A 21,782-nucleotide genomic window follows, 5' to 3' on the forward strand; every position below is an offset into this window, starting at 1 on the left:
TGCTATTTGCATATTCGCACCTCGAAGACCACGTTTCTTGGTCAAGAAAATGTCTTCGATATTTCGAGCTGCATTTTACAGTAAAATCAGTTTTATTGGAGTAATATTCATCCTAAAATAGCAAAGAATATACAACAGTCATGACTGGTAAGAATTATTTTATTTTTACTGCGTTTCTCAGTGTTTTATCATCGAAGGGAACGGAACACGTGACGACCAAGAGGTCTTCGCTTTTGGTTTCTAGTGTTTAGGGTTCTGCTTCGTTTTATTTCTATTTCGAACTCATTATTAGCTAACGGAAATACTTTTTAAACGTTTGTTAAATTTTAGTTGAAAAATGTTTTAATGTATTTAGTTGTACGTTTTTGGTCTATCCCCAACCCCCACTCCCAGAGTAGTTTTTGTTCACCAATGGAATATCAAATATTCATCATAAATGATTATCTTCCTTTGCAGTTATCAAAATGTGAAAAATAATATCCACCAGTAATATCAGTCGGCATGGCCTGTGACATATTTGGAAACAAAGCTGAAGTCCATATCACTTTACCTGAAAAAACAAGACGACGAAAAGAGTTACCACAATAGAGTTACACTGTTCTCCTAGACAGCTTGGTAACGAATCATGTCTCTAGTGAAACAGGGAGATGGCAAAGAAAAAAGATGAAATAATGGCAACAATAGAGTTACCATCCTGATCAACACTAAGGTTTCTCTACCTCGAAAAACATAACTGCAGAAAGAACAAAAATGATAAAAAATGGCAATAATACAGAAATCTTGGTTGATTTGAAAAAGTCTGTGTGACATTCTATGTCATTTACCCATGACGTCTTGCAGATATCTACCAGATGATATGTACTGTGGCTTTACACAGAGTATTACAAGAGACTGTGGTGACATTCTATGTCATTTACCCATGACGTGTTACATGATATACAGTACCTGATGTGTGGACATGCTGGGGAGCATTAGGTATGTATCTTTAATATCAAAAAATATGAGAAAAGAATATTTTTGGAAATATTATTGAAGCCTTGAAAGTATCTTTTCTTTCTTTAATATATTTTTTACTACTCCCATTTCGAGTTTGCCTAAGCTCAGTCTTAGCCTTGATTGTGTACAAATGTGTTCTTTTCTTTCATTAAGTTCCATTGTACAGTATGGAATGTACGCACTACATAACAATACAAGTTGATTAAAATTCCATGGGTTTTGGTTGAATAGCTGAATATTTTAATGCACAACTGAGACTAAGGTTGAGCAAAAGAAAACTTGATACTGGGGTATTTTACCTTTGGTGTGAATAAAATATTGATTGATTGAATGATTGATTGATACCTCGTTTGGGGTGGCATGGGTGGCGCAGTGGTTTACTGCTCGCCTCTCACCACTGCGGTCGGGGTTTGTGCCCTAGCCCAGACTGGATCATATGTTAGTCGAATTTGTTTGTTGTGCTGTTCTCTCCCTTGCCACAAGGGTTTTCTCCAGGATCTCCGGTTTCCTCCCTCCGTAAAAAGCAACATGAGAGTTGTATGTTGTAAACATAGAATGTAGTGGTAGTGGGTGTGGAGGAAACCTCAGGGAAGAGCCCTGTATGGGGAGTGGTGGTTGTAAAATATAAGTTTTTTTTTTTTTCTCGTACAGTGCAGTCCATGCCTAGATTGGTCTGATTGGATAAATCCTCACGTTTTAATCCGTTTATTTCACAGCTTGTCTTGCAAACCAGCCACATAACAAGATAAAAAGGGCACTACTGACAGACTGTAAAACAGGTAAAGTCATGGTATCATTAGATTGATACATGTACATAACCCTGAGTCACTTTCACAGGCTTTCAATAACAAAACAAAATGTCTAAATTTCATCTAACCAACATTTACCTTTGTTTAACAGCTTGACTAGGAAACCATTTAAATTTGACGTGAGATTAACACACCCAAGAAATGGCCAGTGCAAACTGACAGGAAGGTAGGTCGCATTTATATCAGTTATTCTATAATGATAGACCTCCTCCACTTGGGCATAATATTTTCCAGGGCTCAAAATAGCAGTCTGCACTTGCAGGCCAAATCTTGTCATTGCAGATGATAAATCATCTTGAAATCCAAAATGGGTAACAATATGGCAAAGTTTCTCTGCCAAAACTTATTTCTCACCAAAAACAAGGGTGGTTATTATAATGCTGTTCTATTTTGAGCCCTGGTAATAATGGATAAAGGAAAGAAAGAAAGAAAAAGAGAAGAGAAAAAAGAAAATGAGATAAGAGTGTTTGAAAGAAAAAATTGAAATACTAAAAATGAAATGAATAATATCAATGACCCTATTTCATAAAGACGTCATCAACCTAAACAAACTGCTATTTCACAAAGAAAAGGGAATATAGCAAACTCAACAAAAATGAAATGTGTTACACTAAATTAAATCTAAAATACCATATTAAAATAATACATTGTTCATATGTGACGTCATTATGAAATAGGGCAACTCAAAAGATATTTGGTTAGAGGACTGGCAAAACATATCTATTCGTTTAACCACAATATTGTGGCTCTAATAGAAATACGAAAACTCAAATCTCCAACATTTTGTTTTTGATTTCATTTGAAATACAAAGTGTAAATACATCTATTATTTAGCTGTTAGAATAATTTCTAAATACCTTTAATCTGAAACTAGAAGGATAAAATGATAAAAAGTCAACAACTTACAATTTGAATCATTTGAATGAAATAACTGATCATCGTGCAAGTCTAGTCCTAGATAACCATCACTGCCAGTCCTCTAGCTACTTATATTAGATATAGGAGAGTGTGTAGATACCTGAAACTGAAATAGCAAAGACATTTAGATTACTCCTAAATAAGGAAGGGGAAAATAAGTCGGACAAGTTTTCCATAGCAATTAGTAAATGGGTTCTCAGTAAAGACAAACAAAACAAGAAACAAAAAATAAGCAAAAATTAACCATAACTGTTGTTCTGTCTCAATTCAATTTTCATATTTTCACAAATTTTATTGCCTTTACTTTAACTGGCAGGTCATTTCAGGTTACATTTATAACTTTACTGAGAACCCTGCACTAGTTAGACACACTCTCCTATATCTAATATTATTATCATTCTTTATTATTTGTACACCAGAAAAATGAAATACACTTGATACCTCCCACGAGGTCCTACCAGCACCTAACAGAAGCTGCCCCACCAGGCCAGGAAACCATAAAAGGTGGTACAACATTGCTGCTCTCGGCAGAGTCTAACCTTGAGGCCATGATCAGAGGACTGCTCTGGCGATGATGGCTGTCGGTAAGGATACCAGGTGATGGCTCTCTGCAGATTTCATGGGAGTGCGCTAGTGGCGATTGCTGGCCAATGTGAAGGTTAGTGTGAGTAGGAGCAGAGATAATCGTATCTCACTATTCATGGGTGTGTACAGCAGTGATAACTTTGGGGTGGTGTGCTCAATAGACGTGCATAAGACACCATTCAGACTTTCATACAAGTAGATTAACAAACTGGGAAGACTAGAAGTTGAATCATTTCTAGGTGATCTAATCTTGCGTTAATGATGTTCGGCTAGACTGATACACAAGGTTCTATCATAGGATTGTAATTTAATAAGTTTTTTCACCAGCAAAACAAGACCTCAGTTTCTGTAACACTAGCCTTTATACTAAAAAAGTAATCATAAGAAAAAAGTAAATTAAAAAGGAATGAAAAAATTCTATCTCCTGATAATCAAAATCAAATGAAACTAAAAAAGAAAAAAAACAACAAAGAAATTCAACATAAAATATTCTCCAACGATTGTTCTCAGCCAAGAAAAATATGACAAACCAACATTTAATATAAGTAAGACATGTACATAACAGAAATGAAATTTAATTGCAAATTCCTTATTTTCTATGAAACTGAGGTCTTAACAAAATCTGTTACAATTCAATAATCTCAAATACAAAAAAAAATTAATTTCAAATGAAATGATTACATACAAACGTTCAGCACTGTTAAATCATTTAAAATGTCAAACTTTATGTGAAAATTAATCACAAAAAGAAAATATTTCTGTTGCAAATTAATTATTTTGGAGAGAAAACAATTTCTTTTTAAAACAAAAAAAATTTCTATTTTGAGTTAAAGTATTTCTAAGGAAAATTCAAAACTCCATTTAAAATTATCCAAAGCAACTACAAAACATGTATCATTATGTCAAATCAAACTGAATTTTTCTTCAAATTCCAAATTGTTTGTAACACAGACAAAGTCTGCCTGAATTTCAGTATGAAAAAAAAAAAAAAAAAAAAAAAATTGAAAACTTGTTCTGAAATTTGGTGCATTGTGATACATGTAGTTGTTCATAATTTGGAAATGCAAATATTAAAAGTGCAAATCTTTTACTTTTCATGTAGGACTTATTTACTTCTGTCCAGAAGTTGTTTTGCTGGTGAAAAAACTGATCTTAGGAAATAAACACAAGATAAAAATAAGAAAAACGTGCAGAGGTCACATCAACCATGTCAAAGAAATAAACATAATAGATTCTTTAGATTTCTTTAGCTATTAAAATAATATATATAAGCAAATTAAGTTTTTATATGGACGAGAATGTAACCATTGAATATCTTGACATCAACAACTCAGTTTCCCTTAGTGTAAAATCAATAGAGTAGATTTCATATGATTCTTGACATGTTAGACGGTCTAACATGTCCTGACATTGAAATGGTCTCCATTTATTTCATTGTATCTTTTTCATCCGGTATTTATATTAATATGAAATCTACTCTGTTAAAATGTTTATAAACCTCTTAGCAAGCACTTGATCCTAACTAAATCATAAGTATCTAAAACATAAAAACTAGGAATTTTGCAACCAACAGTCATGTGGAAAAATATTTGATATTGTTTGTCAAAAAAGGATTCCATTGGTGATCAAAAGCCTTTTCTAAAATGCTGTATTGGCCTTACCTTATGTGATGGATCTTTAGATGTGAAGTATTTTGGTGGTTTAGTATCTAACACGACTGTAGGCTGCAAAATAAAAGAACACAAGTCCTCTTAGCACTTTCAATGTCATCAGAACTAACCTAGGAGATACTGAAGTAAACATAGGTCTGGTAACTTAGGAGATACTGATGTAAACATAGGTCTGGTAACCTAGGAGATCTTGAATTAAACATACATCTGGTAACCTAGGAGATACTAAATTAATTATTGGTCTGGTAACTAAGGAGTTACTGAATAAATTATAGGCCCAGTCCCCAAAAGTTACTGAATTAATTATTGGTCTGGTAACCTAGGAGATACTGAATTAATTATAGGCCCAGTCCAACATCAGTTATTGAATTAATTATCTCTTCAATGAATTAATTATAGACTTAGTCCATTCCCATGTGATGAATTCATTAATACATGAACACCTTAGGACTTTGTCTTAGCTTTTCATATTAAATTACATGGTGGTAGTTTCCTTTTCGGGATTGACCAGCTCATTGTTCACAAGTTAGTAGCCTAGAAACTTCGTTATTTTAGTCTTCACAAACCAGTCTTGATAATCACATACACTTTATGGAAGTCTGAATACCGCCTTGAGTCTATTGATTGCATCACTCTAAGATATACGTCACTGTTGTGCAGTAAAACCTATGAGTAGTGGGGTATGGTTATTTTATAAGTCTCCTACTTGCACTAATCTTCACAGTAAAAAGGCTGGCTTGCCATCAAGGTACTCTCACGAGTCTGTAGGGGGTCAGAAGTCTGATATCCCTATGGACAGTCTTCACCATCAGAGCAGCCAACTGGTTGTGGTTTCATAAGATGGCTCTTGTTGGGACAGTAAGTACTGCCTGGTCCTGGTCTACCGGGGTAGTGAGACTTGGTGCTGGTGGGACCTCGGGGAGGTATTTTTTTTTACAAGTCCAAAAAGGGCGTGGAGAGGGTAAAGATGGAATACATTAAAAATCATAGGAAAACCACTGTGTCCAAAATCAAACTTTATTTCAAACACAACACAACACACAGACAGCATCAAACAACTTACAAGGTGAAAAAATTTCTAAGTCTTTTGGGCAACTTACCGAAAATAGTGCCCACTTGTGTCCAGACTCCTAGAAAATTTCAAAGTATACAAGTCAGCAAAAGTCATAATAAACCCCCTCCACTCTCCTAAGTAGATTCTCCCTCCCCTACCCTAAGAATAATTCCCCTCCCCCCTACACTAGTACTCCCTCCCCCCAGTATTAGGCTTCACCCCCTCCCCCCAACATATGGCTTACCCCCTCCCCCCTATGTACTGCTTATCCCCTCCCCCCAACATAATGCTCATCCCCTCCCCCTTTACTAGTTAAACCCAGTTGTAGTTGACCAGAATTTGTTTATTTTGATTTCAAGTCGTAATTCATAGGGAGTTCATGGATATGAAGACAAAAATTATTAATCACATTCACTGAAGTGTTTTGGTAATAGTTGGAAAATAAACGGCAATCATTCCAGTAAATAGTTCACCAAAGCATCCAATTGTTCTTGTTCATATTCATATCATTTCAGTGAAAATAGTAGAGTGATTTTATTTAAAACTTTGTTTGATCCAATAAATTTTGTTTTAAGGACAACAGAGTAAAGTTAATAGACATTGGTCAGGAGTGGATCTTTCTTTTTCTAAGGCTTGTGATATGCCATCATTGGTATAGTCACTAGACGTGTGATTATCAAGTAGCATTTTCACATCACATCACTGAATGCCATGTACATGTACAATTCAATAATGTGTAATATAGCCTGTTTCAAGAATAAGGAATTAAACTGACGTCTCTGCATGCCATATTTCTTGGACTGAATATAAAAACTGGTACCACTGTTTGTAGCCAGAACAGGGAATTAGACTTTAAGTAAAATCACTCTACTTGTTCTGGTCAATTACAACTGGGTTTAACTTTATCTTCCATAATAAATGATGAACAACAGACAACTCAAGTGTATGTGTGGATATGTGTGAATCATTCGTTTGAGGCATACAAGCAAAGCTTGATAAAGGGACATATCATAGCCACACAATATCATATAACACCCATTTATTATACTTATCATGGTATCAGTGAGGACAGACATATTGAGCTTTAAAATATCAAACATCTAATAATTTTGATACTGTTCTTACTCTCGTCATCTGCTAGGTGTTGTTTTGTTATCATTAATCAATATCCTATTTAAAACTCCTTTTCAATTCATGTTTTTCATTGTCATTTCCCATTATCAATGTTGATATTGAACCATGTTCATGTTTTTCATTCCAAATTCCCATTATTATTGTTGATATTGAACCATAAATGCAGATCAAAGTCTTGTACCTTATAGTCCCAAGTCATTTGCAGCATGCCTCAAACGAATATAATGATTGGTATGTGTAGTCCACCCCTCCCCCCTTGTTTCAATATTTTTATTTCTCAATAGTCACAGGGAACATATTATATGGTTGGGGGTGGTGGAAGGGTTTGCTGGCTGGCTGATTACTCATCATCATAGGATCAATCGATAAAAAAAAACCAGAGTGATTCCATTTAACCCATAGAATGGATATTTATCACCTTTGGATATGAGTGAACAGTGATACAAACACCTTTCTTCTTTTGCATTTCATTGATCAAAAGACCTTCACAATTAGCTCTCGTTTCACAGGTCAAACAGAATCACTCTGATGCACATCACAAGGATAAGGTGAACAGGAGAGTTAATAAATAACATAGCAAAAGCAATAACAAAAAACAAAACAAAAAAAAAATTACAGAATAAAATTTGAGTTTGTGCATTCAATTTCAATTCAAGTTCAAAAAACAAGTGTAATGGATAATATGGATTTATTTAGTAACTTAATACTTTTACATAAAAAAATTAATTACCTCATTCAAAGATAAAAAGAAAAGATCTAATTGGGGTAATCTGTGTTTTTTCTAAGTAAAAACAGTGATAATCAAGAAAACTATAGAGTGGTTTTTGCATGACTTTCTGAAACTAATTGTTATTCATGAAGACAAAACAAAAACAATCACTAGTGTAAAGGAAGTTATGAATCATATATCAAACACTCTTTTGCATGTTTGATATGTGACATGGAAAGTTCAGTGCTGATTTTTTCCTCATGCAATGTGATTGGTCTGTGAGTGTGGTGACCTTGTGAACGTGTCTGTGCTGTGTTTATGCAGCGTTCCCAGTATTTGACTGATTGGAGAGCAAATTCTTGAGCAATATGGTTGGTCTGGCATATTCCTTGCTAAGTCACGACCATGTTCATGCTGTGAGCTTTTCTCTTTTATATAAAAACCTCTCTATTAAGCCTTAGGGTATACGCTGCAGTCACTTAAAATCATGAATGAAACTATTTTAGCTTGAGACTGACTTTTGACTCTTACCTGCAATCAGCTCATGAACTCTCAGAATTAATAAGTAAAAAGTTTAAGAAGCAAGGGAAATTTAACCATCATTTAGGTGGGACTTTAGTGCACTTATGGATATCATAGAATTTTGCTGTAGAATATGATGTACGATTTGGGTTCCTAATGCACTTACCTTAAAAATGTTTGTACCAAACTCTTCAATTTATAGATTAATATACAACTTAATAAAATGGTAACTGCTGACTGAAGATGGGTTGCTTGATAGACAATTGAATTTACTATGATTGATTCATTTTCAAACAATTGGGATTGATTGGCTGGTAAGCTACTTATAAATACATGAATGTCAGTCTACTGCAGCTATAGTTTGTTATTTTGGTTACTCCAGTCTTAATATATACCAAATCATTTATCAGTCTCAGTCAGTTATTATTTTGCTTCCAATTTTTTTAAAATACAGTTACATTCGATAGCACAGCTTCCATAGTCATTCTAGGATATAAATATCATTATGAGGATAATGATCATTTTTGAAATGAAAACTATTGTCTGGCTTAAAGGTTGTACTTAACATTACCACTGTTGATTTGATTACATGATGATTTAGACAACGGTTGAGACTGAGAAATCGAGCAAGATTTTTACACTGCCCTCAATCAGAGTCCATAAAGGTACTGAACAATTTATTTATAATACTTCAACCAGCTAACAATGAAACTCTGTCTGGGAGCACACATTTTGAGCTTGGCTCAAAATGTATTTAATTAATGGTAGTCTATTGCCTGATTTCCATATTGTGACTGTTGTCTTGATCGACGCATAGCAACAAAAACAGTAACTTCTTCAAACAGGCATATGGTCCATGTCCAAAAAAAGAATAGCTCATTAAAGTCATCACAAATACTAAACACGACTTGCCAAATGAAGTTTGAATTAGACTTTTTTAAACTTATCTCACTTCATTCAAAAATTCAGACTACGTGAATTTGACTAAAAATTAATAATGAGTCCTCTCGCCCTCATGGCCTACAGTATGAGTCAATAGCCCATTCAGACTTGTGGACTAATTGCTAATTAGTGCAACTGAGGACAGTGCTATTACATAATAAATAAATAAAAGAGGCATCAAATGCACAACACATTACTAGCAGCAAAATACAATGATTTCTTATTAGTGTACTGGCTTATCTAACTGGATTTACCGTACCTGTTCATGCAGCCAATAGTTCATTAACAGTAGAACTTACAGTACTTGTAATTGCTATCTGAATTGAAATAAAATAGCCTTTCAACTGACTTCTGTTTCGTAGTGTAATCTTAGCTACTGTTAGTTTATTTTTAGATACAATAAATAGAGGTTGAGTAGCTGATAATTATGATATAATGGCAAGATCAATAAAGGATGCACTAGAAAATACCTGTCATAACATGGAATATTCGTCTAGCCTTGCCCTGTGTATATTTACTTATACAATGTACTCACTAATGTTTTAGATATATTTTGATTAAATCTTTATTTTAAAAAATCTTTTAAAAGAAGGAAATTAAATTTAAATTCCTCACTTAAAAAATCATTGCTGATAAAAATAATAAAATAATGTTTCTAATGGTTTTAGTTTTCCAAACAACAGAAAATGGTAATACTCAGTACTTTATATTACTGTTAAGCAATAATTTATATTTAAAACCATACATTCACTGTTTTCTCCCAAGCTGGTCCTCAAAATTTGCATTGAGAATTACTCCATAAAACTTCTGTGGTATGTGAAAAAATACAAACATTTAAATTAAATAGCTATGAGTTTTATTTCCCACAGAATGAATGTTCCCTCAAAGTTGAAAAATAAATCTCTAATACTTTTATCACTTTTTAGTTGTTGGAGTATAAGGTCAGTGGCTGGTATGTGGCCATAGCCTTGGACATCCTGATGTAAGAACATCTTTTGCTGGCTTTTGCATGATCAGGGATTACTTATAATATTTTATTCATTGTCTCGTGCTTTTCATCCTCTTGGTCTTTTCAATCTTGGTCCATTAGTCCATCACTGAATGAGTTATTACCAATACACCAGGTTTGGAACTCTTCTCTTATCAAACCCTCATTCTTCGCAAATAAGTTAATGTTACTGGGTATTTGTTAGGTATTGTACAGCCATCTATCTTAAGACTATAATTTCTTTCTATAAAGTGTCTGGATGTTTACTCTTTTATCTTCTTGCTGCACAATTAATGTGGACTTGTTGCTTTTGCAGAGGGTGTCTCATTCATCTTTTTATAATTTGGTTTCTCTCCATCACGTTCTCTACACAATCTTCTCTCGTACCCATCTACTTGCTTCAGTAAACTTGAAAAAAATAGCTCACCTCATGAGATCACTGTTCTGGATACACCACCATCTTTATCATGGTTCTCTTTGTCTGTCCACAAAATATCCTTTATCCAATTAACAACTTTCTCTAAAAAGACTGGCTTAAGAGGGTTAGGTTTACAAGTTGCCTTGATGTCAATTTTCCCATGCTATTTTTGACTTTGTCATTACTGACCATTTCTCTTTTCTTGCCTAGGCGAAATGGACAGGTTCATTTGAAGGCCATCTCTGTTCTGCCTGTTTAATTGGTTGGTGGCTCCCTTTCCACGTACGCTGCTCTTGCTTCACAAATGAATATTTGTTATATTTGAAGAACACTCAGTAAAACATGTTATTTTAGTTTTCATCTGACACTCTACTTGTAATGTTTTAGGAAAGTAGGGCTTTGGTTAGGTTAAAATTTAGATCTTATTAACTGAGCGGGAGGTCTGTACGGGATAATCTTGACCAGCTGCGATAGGCATAAGGCAGGGCATGAAAAAAAGAGAAAGTATTTTTTATTTGAATTCTTATAAAACCACACTATATAAATGTTTTTATGATGGGTTTAAAAAGAACTGCTAGAATGACCATACTATAGTGTACTTTACATATTAACTTATTATGCTGTTCAATTTGCAAATCTGAAAGCTAGATACATTTCAAGTATTTGCAGAACTGCAGTATGCTATGATAATGTGCTAACAACTCTTGTCAGTCATGACTGCAGATACTTTTCTTCATGTCATTAATAAATGATTCACTTTTGGCTAATAGTATCTCTCACTGGCTTTTCTGTAAGATATTTCAAGCAGCAGGATGGTGATATCTTCTTTTCTTGACATAATTCAGTGCCATACCATTGCTTCACTTTTTCCCCCATCAGCATTTAATGCCAACATTTCAATGTCATGACCCCTCTGTTACATGAAATAACTCAAACAGTGAAAGTAACTTCCTTTTAAACAGTTAATGGGGCACTCCCCAGGGGTTGGCTACCCTAGCTCGCATTGTTCCCTAAAAACTGAGGTCGTTACTGACACTGATGTAGAGAGTCATGACATAATTAGGACACAAATTGTTGAAGCCATTGTTGGTTTTCCTATTGCTGAACATACCCTTTTGGAATTTATTTTTTCTGCATCTCTTCCACAAGAAAGCCATTGAGTAAGATTTGGTATGTCATCTTGCATTTCTTGCATTGATGTAGAACTTTGACACATTCCTGTCTTGTTCTGTATCTTGTAGAATGTTCCATAGTTAGTTGCATCACGTCCATCACATGTAGATGATTCCTACACTCTTGAAGCATTCTTGTGTTGTTTTGTATCTTGTACAATGCTCAATAGTGAGTTGTATCAAGTCCATCATATTTGGATGATTTTAATATACTTGACACATTCCTGTCTTGTTCTGTATCTTGTACAATGTTCAATATTGAGTTGCATCAAGTCCATCATATTTGGATGATTCTAATATACTTGACACATTCCTGTCTTGTTCTGTATCTTGTACAATGTTAAATAGTGAGTTGTATCAAGTCCATCATATTTGGATGATTCTAATATATGTGACATTTCTTTCTTGTTTTATATCTTGTACGATGTTCAATTAGTGAGTTGCCTCAACTCCATCATATTTGGATGATTCTGATATAATTATTCTGTATCTTGTACAATGTTCAATAGTGATTTGCATCAAGTCCATCATAATTGGATAATTTTAATATACTTGACACATTCCTGTCTTGTTCTGTATCTTGTACAATGTTCAATAGTGAGTTGTATCAAGTCCATCATATTTGGATGATTTTAATATACTTGACACATTCCTGTCTTGTTCTGTATCTTATACAATGTTAAATAGTGAGTTGTATCAAGTCCATCATATTTGGATGATTCTAATATATGTGACATTTCTTTCTTGTTTTATATCTTGTACAATGTTCCATTAGTGAGTTGCCTCAACTCCATCATATTTGGATGATTCTGATATAATTATTCTGTATCTTGTACAATGTTCAATAGTGATTTGCATCAAGTCCATCATAATTGGATAATTTTAATATACTTGACACATCCCTGTCTTGTTCTGTATCTTGTACAATGTTCAATAGTGAGTTGTATCAAGTCCATCATATTTGGATGATTTTAATATACTTGACACATTCCTGTCTTGTTCTGGGTCTTGTACAATGTTCAATATTGAGTTGCATCAAGTCCATCATATTTGAGTGATTCTAATATACTTGACACATTCCTGTCTTGTTCTGTATCTTGTACAATGTTAAATATAATGAGCTGCACCAAATCACTATCATTTTTGGATGGCTGCAGCATATTTGTATTATAATTAGTATTTTCAAGACTTGGACAATGTTCAATTCCACACAAGAAGCATCAGTCTATTTGTCCTTAAGATGTTGTTCTCTGGTGCTGAATTGTGTCCAGGATCAGGTCTTCATGATAGTTTATTAATTATAATATATATTTTGCACATTTTCTTCATGCTCTGCATTGTTACCTTCAATAACTAATGGCATGTGGTTTATCATATCTTTGTGGTGATTAACTTCATCATCCATTTCACAAGTTAGATATGCTTTGGATGTTTGAGAGTTGTTTTTAATTTTATATCTTATTTTGTGTACACTTGTATGGTCATCTGGAGAAAATGCTTAGAGATTTGAGGTTTACATTTTAACATTTCAACTAATTTGTACATTGCATATAAAAGATTAAAAAATTAAATTTATTAAATTAAATTCATAAAAATATTTAAATCATAAAACATAGTTTTGAGAAAAGTACTACAGATACCACAATCACATCAGTCCATCCATAATCAGTCTTGTATACAGTACATCATTGACATCATCCAATGCCCAACACTACAAATACCACTATGACATCAGTCCATCCATAGCCAGTCTTGTAAACAGTGCATCATTAACACCATCCAATGCCCAACAACATCCATCCATAATCAGTCTTGTATACATTACATCATAATCATTATTCAATGCCCTAACACTACAGATACCACAATCACACCAGTCCATTCATAACCAGTCTTGTAAACAGTAAATCATTAACACCATCCAATGTCCAACACTACAGCTACCAATATCACGTCCATCAATAACCAATCTTGCATACAGTACATCATAATCATCATTCAATGCCCAACACCACAGATACCACAATCACACCAGTCCATTCATAACCAGTCTTGTAAACAGTACATCATTAACATCATCCAATGCCCAATACTACAGATACCACAATCACACCAGTCCATCTATAACCAATGACACACTAAGGAGCTAGATTTACTCAAATCATCTCCAGCAAAATACAAGGCCTTAACAGTCATTAGTGCCTAAACAGAATTAAATACTTCACAAGAACAACCACGAAGCTAGGTACCAAAAAAACTTCTTCACTTGATACAAGATCAAGCAACATAAATGCTATGAATTTGTTGAAGGCAAAAACATTAACAGACAAAGTAGCAATATGTGTGTATTTTTAAGCAAGGTGTACTTGGTGAGCAATTGGAGTAGCTATGTGAGTCAGGTGGAAAGCCTTTTTCTTTTTTGCTTGGTTTTCTTGGCCATTGCTTATATTTGTCACTGTACGTATTTGAGAACTTTGGAAACTTGTTTCGATTTCTTCTGTGGCTGAGAATGTGCTCAGTCACTCTAAATATTCTATACGTCTATTCTCCAACAGCTGTGATGCCTTCCTCATCTACTGCCCCATCCAACAGTATTGGTTGCCTTGCTGAAGAAGTAATAAAGAACTTTACTTGTATCAATGGTGAACTTTAAGACCCTACTTGTTGTGTTATCACTTGCCATGGAAAACTGAAAATTCTGAGAGACAAGTCTTCAAATCAAGATTGTTTCGATCAAAAGAAACTATATGATTAACTTGGCTCTTCTTGCTGTATGGGTCACACCATTATCTGCAACTCAATCCTCCTTGTCTGGACAAAAACCATCCATGATGAACTTCTAAAGGCACTTTTCCCTGTGGGCACCTTACTCACATCTGCTTTGAAAACCCAGCCTCCAACTTTGTCACAGTTTTAGATTCTAACTCAACCTTGTGGGAGGCCTGTCTGCTAATCAATCATCTTTGGCTGGATAGAAATACGTCAGTGTTAAGCTTGCCACATTTTGTCATGGGCACCACCTCACTGCCATCTTCATGGCAATGGTTCAGGTTCCATCTCACACCTTGTGGGATGCCTATCTGCTAATCAATCATCTTTGGCTTGATAGAAAACTTCAGTGTTAAGCTGGGCACTATTTGTCATAGGCACCACCTCATTGCCATCTTCCTGGCAATGGTTCAGGTTCCATCTCACACCTTGTGGGGGGCCTGTCTGCTAATCAATCATCTTTGGCTGGATAGAAAACGTCAGTGTTAAGCTGGGCACTTTTTTGTAATGGGCACCTCATTGCATTGCCATCTTCCTGGCAATGGTTCAGGTTCCATCTCACACCTTGGGAGATGCCTGTCTGCTAATCAATCATCTTTGGCTGGATAGAATATGTCAGTGTTAAGCTGGGCACTTTTTGTCATGGGCACCTCACTGCCATCTTCCTGGCAATGGTTCAGGTTCCATCTCACACCTTGTGGGGGGCCTGTCTGCTAATCAATCATCTTTGGCTGGATAGAAAACATTAGTGATAAGCTTGGAACTTTTTTGTCATGGGCACATCACTGCCATCTTCCCAGCAATGGTTCAGGTTCCATCCCACACCTTAGGGAAAGCCTGTCTGCTAATCAATCATCTTTGGCTGGATAGAAAATGTCAGTGTTAAGCTGGGCACTTTTTGTCATGGGCACCTCACTGCCATCTTCCTGGCAATGGTTCAGGTTCCATCTCACACCTTTTGGGGGGCCTGTCTGCTAATCAATCATCTTTGGCTGGATAGAAAACATTAGTGATAATATTGGAACTTTTCTGTCATGGGCACATCACTAGCCATCTTCCCGGACAATGGTTCAGGTTCCATCCCACACCTTAGGGAAAGCCTGTCTGCTAATCAATCATCTTTGGCTGGATAGAAAACGTCAGTGTTAAGCTGGGCACTTTTTAATCATGGGCACCTCACTGCCATCGTCCTGGCAATGGTTAAGGTTCCATCTCACATCTTTTGGAGGGCCTGTCTGCTAATCAATCATCTTTGGCTGGATAGAAAACATTAGTGATAAGATTGGAACTTTTTTGTCATGGGCACATCACTGCGATCTTCCCGACAATGGTTCAGGTTCCATTCCACACCTTAGGGGAAGCCTGTCTGCAAATCAATCATCTTTGTCTGGATAGAAAGTTTAACATCAGTGATAAGCTTGGAACTTTCAGTCAGAGGCACCTTACTTCCATGTGTAGTAAGAAAGAAATTTCTTATTCAATACACATTTTGCATTATCTGACAAGTCAGAATAAGGTTGAAAAACTGCATTGAATAAGAGCAACACAAACTTGTGACAGACAAAGCAAAGGCGAAATAAATATAAGCATTGTTCCAGGCTTAACTAACAAATTATTGTTATAAAAAATATATTACAAAAGTTCTTGTCAGTGTAATCAGGATAAATTATTCAAAACTATTTAGTCTTTGGCTGATATGTAAATTACACTGTAATTGCTGATATATAAATTAATTTTATCATTCATTTATATTCTTTTAAATTTATTAAATATTTGTACTTTTTGAATTCTAAAATCCATTTAATGAAATTTATGACTATGAATTTGTTTATATATACTGCATTTAATTTTTTCAATATGTTTATTTTTACTAAATGAATATACAGCAATTTATTTGATGTTTTTCTATTTATAAAAATGGATATAGAGCATTCAATTTGTTTTTATTTTTATCAAATTACAGTAGGCTCAGAACAAAAGGAGCTAATTTTAACTTGAAAAAGAGAACTGATGTTGTTTTAATATTGTGAAATTAAATTAATGCGACAAACTGGAAATGTGCCATTCTTAAAGTGTGACAATAGTTCAAAGTGTTTCAGAACTTCAGTTTAAGTTTAAGGTTTATGTCAAAAACTTTAGGTACATGTAGTGATGGGAAAAAAGGAAATGTCATATCAGGCATTTGCTACTGCATCTTTCATTTATCTCCTGATTATATCTTACAGTAATCAGTTACTTATTCTGTATTTACTTCATCTAAAAATAATCTAACAGTCACTAATCATGAGCTACTAATAAGTTTGTCATATCTAGAACTGGATGGCTAATTTTTTAGTTGTTTTTAGACAACTAAAACTGGTAAAACTGCTACTGAACTACTAAATGCAATAATTATAAGTAATTAGTCAGATAGGAATAAAGGATTGACAATATCTATACACATATAAACTTAGTAACATTAAAGCTATATTGTGATGATATCTTACATGTATGAGTTACTCACCTGTATCCTGTATTGATTGAATCTAGAAGTACACAAAAGGTAAGTATTTCACTGTAGACAGGTGTTAGTATATGAGAGTTGAGCATAATGTGAGAAATTACTATGTGGAATACCAACCACAGATGGGTTGGTAATCTCCAAAGCAAAAAGCCTTAATTGGTTGATTGTGGGAATGGGTATGGGTATAGGCCAATCTTTGTTTACATATTTCACTGTAGATAGGTTTTAGTATAAGAGTTTATCATGATAAGACCAATTAGTATGTGGAATGCCAACCACAGATGAGGTGGTAATTTTCAAATAAAGCATGCGTCCGAAACAGTCAGTAAGTTTTTTCATCTTTTCATGGTGTATAATTTACCTTTTCATCATTACTGTTTCATTAGAAACACCGACGCAGCTCACACTAGTTTTTAGCTAGTTATATCTTTTTATTTCAATGTAGGAAAAGACCAGGCCAAGTTAGCATTGCAGTGCATTGGAAGAATGTTTTAGGGGACAAAAAAGACACCATTTTGAAAACATGGCCCTTAAAACAGTCCCTTAATGGAAAATACTGTAATGCCAACTCGAGCTGGTCTTCAAAACACCTTGTTTTGTATCTTGATAGCACAAATTTCAAATTTCATCAAACATTGTACAGTAATTGTCCTCCACCTAAATATGAGTAAAAAGTAGCCAGTTTATTTCTCATTAAGCTGAAGGTTCCAATAATCACATCTCTGGTGGAAAGCAACTTATTTGTTGACACTGAAATATAGTGTTTGGATCATTTGTAATTTCCCAAAATCTAAATTTCCTCTACTTTTGAAAGGAGTACAAAACCAAAACAATTGAATGATGTAATTTTCAAAAGGACAAAACAGTTTAGGGGAAAATGGATACGTGTCGCTAATGTGACTTGGGTTTGATTCATGGGCTCAATGTCATATACGAGTAGAGCTATTTTTAGGTTCTCTCCTGTGCTTTAAGGGTTTTTTCTCTGGGTTCTTCAATTTTTCCTTTTCCACAAAAATCAATTTCTAAATTCTAATTTAATCTCAGCTACCTTATCTTTTTTTTTCCTGGCTGCCTTATCATTTGGGTTGCAAAATCTGTTACGCATTACATCATTATTGCTTTAAGGGATATTTTTTCAGGGGTTCTCCAGTTTATAAAAAATATAATTCAGATTTCTTTTGGCATAGTAATGTAAATTTTTAACAATCTTTTTTGGAGTTGAAGTCAGTTTCTTTATACTATGATAAAAACACAAAGCCTGTTTCATCAAACCACTGTCAAACAAAAATATCTGTCTAATATTATCCAAGTTGAAAAAGGAAACAAGGCAATTGTCAGCTTATGTATAGTAAAATCAATTATCAGCTAATATCAATGATGCTATAGAAACTATGCTATCAAACTTATAATGAATTATTAGAGTGATAAATTGAAGCCATGAAACAAATAAATTGGTAAAACAAACCTGTACAGTCAGCCAAATTCAATGTTACTTGATTTATATAATTTAAAACTAAGCGCGTTGTAAAGTACAGTATAACAATACATGTATATTAACTAAAAATACATGTGAACAAACTGGAACATCTGGATTGCCAATTATTTTTTGAAGCTTTTTACCTTAGTTAATTGCAGCATGACAATTGGAACTCTCATAGTAAAGTGATCAGCCTGTTTTATGTAATATGAACTGTATCATCATAGTCAAGCACAGAATTGAACTTGCAAAAATATACTGAACAATCTGTCTAAAAATATAATTATGTTCGTAGATGTACAGTTGTTGCTTTCAACACATTATGACATTGATCTAAGGATTGCATGTTATCATCTTCAAAGCGAAAATAGCTCCAAGCCATATATTCTTCTCGTATTATTTCAGAACTTAATGAAACCCCTGAATATTTTCCATGCATGGTTTTGACTCAAAGTCCACTTACCAATATGATCAGCAATGCACTTATGAACTTATAACTTATGACTTACTTCATTTCTTACCTCAATAATAATAGTACACCCAAGTGCAAATAATAGCAGTGGCTATATATATATATATATCCAATTATATAACACTGGGCAATGAAAATGAAAATTTCCCTCCCCCCTCTAATATCACTGCCAATTTCACTAACTTTTATCATTATCGCAAGATGTCTGCTGATTTTAAAAAAAACGTTTGAGGGCAAAATGTTACATTCATGACAAAACCTTGGGGAATTTTTTATGACTGCCAGGTAAATTTTAAAAAATCTAAAATTTCAATATTCATCTATCAAGTAAATTATTAAACTCTCCTGTTCAAGTTTTTTCATAATGTACACATAGAAAATACCTTGTGTAGTATCAAAAATATATTTCTTGAGTGATTATTGATTGATCCATGTGAAATTTCCTGCGGGCATGCAGTGTAGGTTTACCAGCAAATACAGATTAACTGTCAGTTAAATTCATCTCCAAATTTTTGGGCTCTGAAAACACAGTGTAAGCAAAAATTGAAAAATTAAAAGCAAGTTAAAATCGGCTGCTTTCAATGTTCTTTGATTAACACAACTTACTGTTTCAAAAAAAAGATAAGGAAAATAAAAAATTGTACGATAAGTGTACGATACTCAATAATTTTTCGTCTATCCCAATGAGTACAGTTCTGTCAGGGGAGGGGTGGGGATAAAATATTGCGTCGAATGTCAAAACAACTGTTTTGTGTTTGGAGCAATTTAAAACGCAAGAAAAGACAACATAATCTGACTCACATTATTGAATAAGGACTTTTGCGAGATAACAATGTCCAGCACAGCGTTCCAGCAACATACAAGAAGATGTTTAGCAACTAATGAACGTCACGTGGGAACGATCTCCAGGGTGAAAAATGGCATTGGAAAAACTACACTAAAAATAAAGAGAAAACTCATAATAAAACTTTCCAGGAACACCAAACCTACTTAAAATATATTTCTAGCTAGTTTTTTTGTGGTTTTTCACATTGTTTACCTTTCAACCAGTGGTATTTCCGTCTCATTCAAATTTTTAGACATCCGCCATGTTGGTCTTGTTATGACAATGGCATGGCATCATGGGAAGACGCGATGGACCTGAACACAGGGAGCCCATCCTCCAAACATTCAGAGCGTTAAAGAAAAACTTAAGGTGACTGCCTACTTTTGGAAATTGATTTAAGCTTTTTTTAAAACTTCGATTTTCCGAATTGAAATTTAATGCTGATTCCAAATCTGGAAAGAAAAATAGGGTGTCCCGAGCTCGTTTTCGAGATAATCGGCATTTAATGGAAGCCTACGCACGAGCTTTTGGAGTAAAAATTGCGCCACTAGAAGTGATTAGAAAAAAATTAAGATGAATAAGATAATAGTTATTTGCAGACTATATGATTGCATAAATGAAGGCTAGTCAATCATCCTACAATAATACATGGATATTTTCGACAAAAAGACAGAGAGATACATTGATTTGTCATATTTTGTAGTTTCGGTGCTCTTAGAAAATCTCATAAAGTCGAACAATAATCCCTACAAAAATCTATTTTTTCACGTGTTCCTGATTTAAACTTTTCCTAAAATGTTGATATAACCTAGATTTTTAGGAGTTTCTTCGAATGAGCTATCAAAAAATATAGAGTCCCGTGCAAAATGTGAGGGTTTTGCCCTGTTGAAGCTCAAAACGCGTATGGTTCTTCAATAAAATCTCGTAGATTTTTCAGCGGTTTTTGAGCGCGCGCTCATCGTGGGCTCAATTCGAACGTTCAAAAGTAGGCAGCCACCTTAAACATTTTACTCTATTAGAAATTACATTTATAGAAATAGCTAAAGAAATTGTCATTTTTCTATGACCAAGAGGACTCTAGATGCGCTACACTATGTTGTCCTTTGGCTTCTATGCAAAGCAACTTAACTTTGAACGGATTGAGTTGGGCTAGTAAAATTTTGTTCGACGGACCGCCTCAAAAAGCCCAGTTGCGGAAGACGCAGATAAGCGAAAAGCGCTCCATGTAATAATCGGTGTTAAGCATGCGCAAATCAAGATCTGGAAGTAGACCGTCAGGGCAGTGAGATGGTATCGTGATTGATAGTTTATAAGCATTCCCTAAAGTCAAATGTCAAAGACATGGCGGTCAAGGTGAGTTAACAATATGGCGGCGATACCGTAACGTGCAATCAACGAACATGTACTTGAAGCGAAGCTGATAACTATACCTACCACAAGCGTGCGCTCTCATCCCAAGCACATCGAGGTTAATCCCAGATCCAATATTGTATTCGCACAAGGTGCGCGCACTACCTTATGGTATTTTTCAACTGCATAAGAAGTCATCACTCTTTGCGCACTGACTGTGACTGAACTGCATTATATGGCTATCTAAATGCGCGGGCAATATCTATATGTGCGCTCCCCAACTCAATGAATATCACGCAGCAATTCATTACTTAACTTTTTAAGGCTAGTTTGCCAACGATGCGCAAGTCAGTGGCTAGTTAAAAACAAAACAAAAATGCCTTCTTCCTCATTGTAATGTATAACACGTGCTGTGCCGTGCCGTAAATCCGTTAAGATACCCCAAGCTACAATAGCATGTCTTAATAC

At 34.6% G+C, this 21,782-nt stretch overlaps 2 long non-coding RNA genes across 4 annotated transcripts; one reads left to right on the top strand and one right to left on the bottom strand.

Annotated features, from left to right (window-relative positions):
• Positions 1-926: 926 nt before the first annotated feature.
• Positions 927-7,776, top strand: LOC116300881 (uncharacterized). Of its 3 annotated transcripts, none has more exons than XR_004197659.2 (4): positions 927-975; positions 1,713-1,775; positions 1,897-1,971; positions 7,676-7,776. It is a non-coding gene; the product is annotated as an uncharacterized LOC116300881 (long non-coding RNA). The 3 variants fall into 3 exon arrangements; XR_016120604.1 differs by lacking the exon at positions 7,676-7,776 and adding an exon at positions 6,608-6,648; XR_016120603.1 differs by lacking the exon at positions 7,676-7,776 and adding an exon at positions 3,143-3,677.
• LOC116300876 (uncharacterized) lies at positions 6,094-20,240 on the bottom strand. Its single transcript, XR_016120605.1, has 4 exons — positions 20,178-20,240; positions 19,940-20,075; positions 19,522-19,657; positions 6,094-6,108 (listed from the first exon to the last, which is right to left on the bottom strand). It is a non-coding gene; the product is annotated as an uncharacterized LOC116300876 (long non-coding RNA).
• Between the last annotated feature and the right edge of the window lie 1,542 nt (positions 20,241-21,782).

The sequence above is a fragment of the Actinia tenebrosa genome, unplaced genomic scaffold (assembly GCF_029948245.1).
Source record: "Actinia tenebrosa isolate PJP-AT-01 unplaced genomic scaffold, QUT_ActTen_1.0 PGA_scaffold2__45_contigs__length_23673736, whole genome shotgun sequence".
Lineage (NCBI taxonomy): Eukaryota > Metazoa > Cnidaria > Anthozoa > Actiniaria > Actiniidae > Actinia > Actinia tenebrosa.